Below are 6,057 nucleotides of genomic sequence, written 5' to 3' on the forward strand. Positions count from 1 at the left end.
AATCCCGAGAGCTCAGACAGGCCATACAAGTGCCAAGCTGGCCTTGGAACCAGGCCTTGACTCCTTTATCACTGTGGCATGATATCACTGTGGCCGTCCACCTGGGAGCCGATTTATCACTGCCGTGGCACAGCTCAGAAAAAATCAGGTGAAAGTCTGGTTTCTGTAAAAGGATTCACCACTCACTATCATTCGTCTGACCTAGGAGAAACCAAAGAGATGATGACTGGAATCGTTTAGTCAGTGCAGGTGTCTAGAAACATTGCTGCTAAATTCAATCAGTTAGGTCAGTCTGAAAATACAGAGTCAAGTCAGAATTTTGGATAAGCCATGATATTAAATGTCTATGTGCCGAGAGTGCCGGTACAAAATATGCTAGCCCATAAAAGGGCTGAAATGACAAAAATTTCTAGTCAACCCCGTATCAAATCTTTAACCTTCGGTAACATAGTTACATAGTCTTTGTATTGAAAAGAACTGCTTGGCTGGCCGCGGTGGCCCAGGCCTGTAATCCCAGCACTTTGGGAGGTCGAGGCAGGTGGATCACTTGAGGTTCTGCACAGTCCCTTCGTCCTGGTAGATTCTAGGCCAGATGGGGAGACCAACCTGCAGAGTGCAGCTTGTCAAGTGTTTTCCCATGCACAATCCCATGCACAGGTTTTTTTTTATTTTTATTTTTATTTTTATTTTATTTTATTTATTTTATTTTTTGAGATGGAGTCTAGCTCTGTCGCCCAGGCTGGAGTGCAGTGGTGTGATCTCGGCTCACTGCAAACTCCACCTCCCAGGTTCAAGTGATTCTCCTGCCTCAGCCTCCTGAGTAGCTGGGATTACAGGCACGTGCCATCACGTGCAGCTAATTTTTGTGTTTTTAGTAGAGACGGGGTTTTGTCATGTTGGCCGGGTTGGTCTTGAACCCCTGACCTCAAGTCCTTTCTGATCTGCCCGCCTCAGCCTCTGAAAGTGCCGGAATTACAGGCCTGAGCCACTGAACCCACCCCCATGTACAGTTTAATTTTCATTTGCAAATGGAGCTATTACAGTAAGGCGAAGTGATGAGTATCCTAAATTGATGTCAGGGAGGAGGCGGGAACCATGGGCTTTCAGCAGCTCCAGTTCTCCTTTCTTTTCTTTTTTTCTGTTTTTTTTTTTTTTTTGAGATGGAGACTTGCTCTGTCGCCCATGCTGGAGTGCAGTGGCGAGATCTCGGCTCACTGCAACCTCTGCCTCCTCAGTTCAAGTGATTATCCTGCCTCAGCCTCCCGAGTAGCTGGGATTACAGGCGCATACCACCATGCCTGGCTAATTTTTGTATTTTTAGTAGCAACAGGGCTTCACCATGTTGGCCAGGCTGGTGTCAAACTCCTGACCTCATGGTATCCGCCCACCTTGGCCTCCTAAAGTGCTGGGATCACAGTGTGAGCCGCCGCACCCAGGCCGGTTCTCCTTTCTATGTGTAAAGATGCCATTTCCCCTCTATGTACAGTAATGGTTGTGCCTCTTGCCAGGTCCAGAGTCCAGGCTTCCTCACCTCAGCGTTTACTTCATTGCACTGGGAGGTAGTTTGTGTGCTACAAATCTTAACAACACACGCCCTCACTGAAGGGTCTCATCAGTGTTTGGGTCCACTGATCACAACTCTAAGCCTGATACACCACAGATGCTGAATAGTGTTGGTTCTGGGCCAGTGCAGTGGCTCATGCATGTAATCTCAGCACTTTGGGAGACTGAGGTGGGAGGATCACTTGACACCAGGCATTTGAGACCAGCCTGGGCAATAAGAAAGACCCTGTCTCTACACACACACACACACAGACACACACACACACTCAGCCAGGTATGGTGGAATGCCTGTAGTCCCAGCTACTGGGGAGGCTGAGGTGAGAGGATCGCTTGAGCCCAGAAGCTTGAGGCTGCAGTGAGCCATGATCGTGCCATTGCACTGTAGCCTCAGCGACAGAACGAGACCCTGACTCAAAAAAAGTAAGATAAAGCCAGGTGCGGTGGCTCATGCCTGTAATCCCAGCACTTTGGGAGGCTGAGGTGGGTGGATCACCTGAGGTCAGGCGTTCAAGACCAGCCTGGCCAATATGGTGAAATCCCGTCTCTACTAAAAATACAAAAATTAGCCGGGTATGGTGGTGCACACCTGTAGTCCCAGCTACTCAGGAGGCTGAGGCAGGAGAATCGCTTGAACCTGGGAGGCAGAGGTTGCAGTGAGCTGTGATCGTGCCACTGCACTCCAGCCTGGGCAACAGAGCAAGCCTCCATCTCAAGAAAAAAAAAAAAGATAAAAGAAGTGTCAGTTTCATCTTCCCCTTCATAACACACACATAGAAACACATACATATTCATTTACTCTATAAATATTTAAGTTAATGAATGTTCCCTTAATCTTGCCAAGAACCTTTAGTTTTTGGCCCAGGTGAGAGAAATAAAAAATAAGAAATGCGTTACATTTCTTCAATATATGTGCTGTATACATTTGGGATGATTATTGTAAATTATTGAAATACTTTTGCTTTATGACTTTCATTTTAATTAGAAGAGTTTGACTTCAGACAGCTTAATACCCAGGCTTTGATTGTAAAGTGAGCAATAGATCATTAGCGGGGGTGAGAACTGGGTGAACTCAGTCATTTTTCTCCTCCTTCTGTGATTCAATGCAATAAAATCTTTCTCTTGCAAAAAACCTAAAGAAATAAGTTTGACATATTTCAAATCCCTTCTATAAATTGTTGAAAAGATTTAATATAACCCCCAGCCATAAAATCTTTAATTTGAGTTGACCCTCCACGGTCTCAATGATTACACATGCAGTTTTTATTACTAAAGAATAAATTGTGGGTTTCCCGTGACTCAAGGGAATCAAATGCCCTTCAATTACCTTCTCCTGCAGCGGGAGGATTTGAACCTTTTCCGTTCAACTCTTGAAGACAGGAGTTTCACAAAATGGTTTGTAACCTGGAAATATTTTGTCCCCTATGAATGCTGTCATCTTTTTTTTTTTTAATTTAAAAAAAGGAATAAAGCTGTAGCCAGAGATGATGTCCAGCAAGTTTGGTTTAGGACAAAATCAATGATGGACAAAATCAATTTAGGACAAAAAATGATCAACTGTTCATCAATTCTCATTAGAAAGCCTGAGCTATACTTTCAATATAAAAAATATTTCCCAGCCAACTGAAGATAAAGCTTTTGGCAAAGCAGTGAAACAGGGATATGGCTGGACCAGGAGCCTATAGCCTGCATTTGGCCGTGTCCTGTAGAAGGGATTTTGGGAGGTGGTGTTGTGCCATGGAAAGAGTACCGATTTTGGAGTAAGACAATTTGAAATTAGGTGAGTGAGGCCGGGTGTGGTGGCTCACACCTGTAATTCTAGAACTTTGGGAGGCCAAGGCGGGCAGATCGCTCGAGGCCAGCAGTTCAAGACCAGCCTGGCAAACATGGTGAAACCCCGTCTCTACTAAAAATACAAAAGTTAGCCAGGTGTGGTGGCAGATGCCTGTAATCCCAGCTACTTGGGAGGCTGAGGCAGGACAATCGCTTGAACCCAGGAGGTGGAGGTTGCAGTGAGCCGAGATTGTACCATTGCACTCCAGCCTGGGCAACAAGAGCGAGACCCTGTCTCAAAACAAAACAAAACAAAACAAACAAACAAACAAACAAAAAAAAACAACCACATACCTGAGACTGGGTAATTTATAAAGAAAAGAGGTTTAGACCTGGCACAGTGGCTCACGCCTATAATCCTAGCACTTTGGGAGGCTGAGGCTGGCGGGCAGATCACAAGGTCAGGAGTTCAAGACCAGCCTCGCCAACATGGTGAAACCCCGTCTCTACTAAAAATACAAAAATTAGCCGGGCGTGGTGGTGCACATCTGTAATCCCAGCTACTCGGGAGGCTGAGGCAGGAGAATCTCTTGAACCCAGGAGGCAACTGTTACAGTGAGCCAAGATTGCACCACTGCACTCTCCAGCCTGGGCAACAAGAGCAAAACTTCCTCTCAAAAAAAAAAAAAAATTATAAAATTAGCCAAGCCTCAGTTTTTCTCTCACTAAAATGGGGATCCTAGAATTGCTTGAATCCAGGAGGCAGAGGTTGTAGTGAGCCAAGATCGTGTCACTGCACTCCAGCCTGGGCAATAGAGTGAGACTCTCACAAAAATAAAATAAAACAAAATAAACTAAACTGAGGATCCTAAAACTAATCCTATAGGGTTGTTATGAGGATTGAATGTGATGAGGCATGCAAGTTATTTAGTCTAATTCCCGGCACATGACAGATGGTTGATATCTGATAGCTGTGATCACTTATAGCACTCATAGGCCTTTAGAATATTTTTGTGATGCGTTTTTTTTTTTTTTTGAGATGGAGTTTCGCTCTTGTTCCCCAGGCTGGAATACAATGGCGCGATCTCTGCTCACTGCAACCGCTACCTCCTGGGTTCAAGGGATTCTCCTGCCTCAACCTCCTGAGTAGCTGGGATTACAGGCCTGTGCCACCACTCCTGGCTAATTTTGTATTTTTAGTAGAGACAGGGTTTCTCCATGTTGGTCAGGCCGGTCTTAAACTCCCGACCCCAGGTGATCTGCCCGCCTTGGCCTCCCAAAGTGCTGGGATTACAGGCGTGAACCACCATGACCGGCCTCATGATGCTTTTGACTAATGTCTCCACACCCACAGAATTTTCCCATTGCATTTTTTTTTTTTTTTTGAGACAGGATCTGTCTCTGCCACCCAGACTGGAGTGCAGTGGCATGATCTCAGTTCATTGCAACCTCCACCTCCCAGGTTCAAGCAGTCCTTGTGCCTCAGCCTCCCACAGGTACATGCCACCATGCCCAGCTAATTTATTTATTTATTTTTTCGAGATGGAGTCTCACTCTGTCCCCCAGGCTGGAGTGCAGTGCAGTGGTGCAATCTCGGCTCACTCTAAGCTCCACTTCCCGGGTTCACGCCATTCTCCTGCCTCAGCCTCCTGAGTAGCTGGGACTACAGGCGCCTGCCACCACGCCTGGCTAATTTTTTTGTATTTTTAGTAGAGACGGGGTTTCACCGTGTTAGCCAGGATGGTCTCGATCTCCTGACCTCGTGATCCGCCCGCCTCAGCCTCTAATTTTTAAATTTTTTGTAGAGATGGGGTTTTGCCATGTTGCCCAGGATGGTCTCAAACTCCTGAACTTAAGGGATCCACCTGCCTTGGCCTCCCAAAGTGCTGGGATTACAGGCGTGAGCCATTGCGCCGGGCTGTCCCGTTACATTGATTATATCTTTTGAGCACTAAAACTTTATGGTTTTTTCTGCCTCCCTTCATTGCCCTCCCAGGAGAAAGCACTTACATGTTTAACTTACTGCAGATAAATTAATGTCTCTAACATATGATGCACGCCTGCTGAAATTTCTTTTTTCTTTTAGGGACAGGATGTCACTGTGTCACCCAGGCTGGAGTGCAGTGGCGAGACCATAGCTTACTGCATCCTCGAGCTCCTGGGTGCAAATGATCTTCTCATTTCAACTTCCCTAGTGGCTAGAACCACAGGGTGTGCACCACTATGCCTGGCTCATTTTTTTAAAAAACATTTTTTTGTAGAGATGAGGTCTCCCTAAGTTGTCCAGGCTGGTCTCCAACTCTTGGCCTCAAGTGATTCTCTTATCTCGGCCTCCCAGCATGAGCCACCATGCCTGGCCTAAAATTTATTTATATATAGCCATTTTGTGCTTGCTAATGTGAGCTGATTTCCTGCTTTTCCAACTTAGTTTGCTCAAAATTCTGTATATTTTATCTGCTTAAAGTGAAGGCTACAGTACATGAAACAGGCAGCTGCAAAGTCCAACTACACTCATGACCTAAAAAGTCTTGATATACATACCCTCCACACTGCGTTTACGGTCAAGGGCAAATGAGATCCTATAGGCACACAAAATTATATCTGATAGTGCCCAGGAATGACTGACACACCTGTGGACTGCTTAGAGCACCTGCATTACTGGGCTTGCAACTTTATACATTCACAGAAAGACTTGCTTTTATTTATTTATTTATTTATTTACTT

The sequence above is a fragment of the Pan paniscus genome, chromosome 6 (assembly GCF_029289425.2).
Source record: "Pan paniscus chromosome 6, NHGRI_mPanPan1-v2.0_pri, whole genome shotgun sequence".
Taxonomy (NCBI): domain Eukaryota; kingdom Metazoa; phylum Chordata; class Mammalia; order Primates; family Hominidae; genus Pan; species Pan paniscus.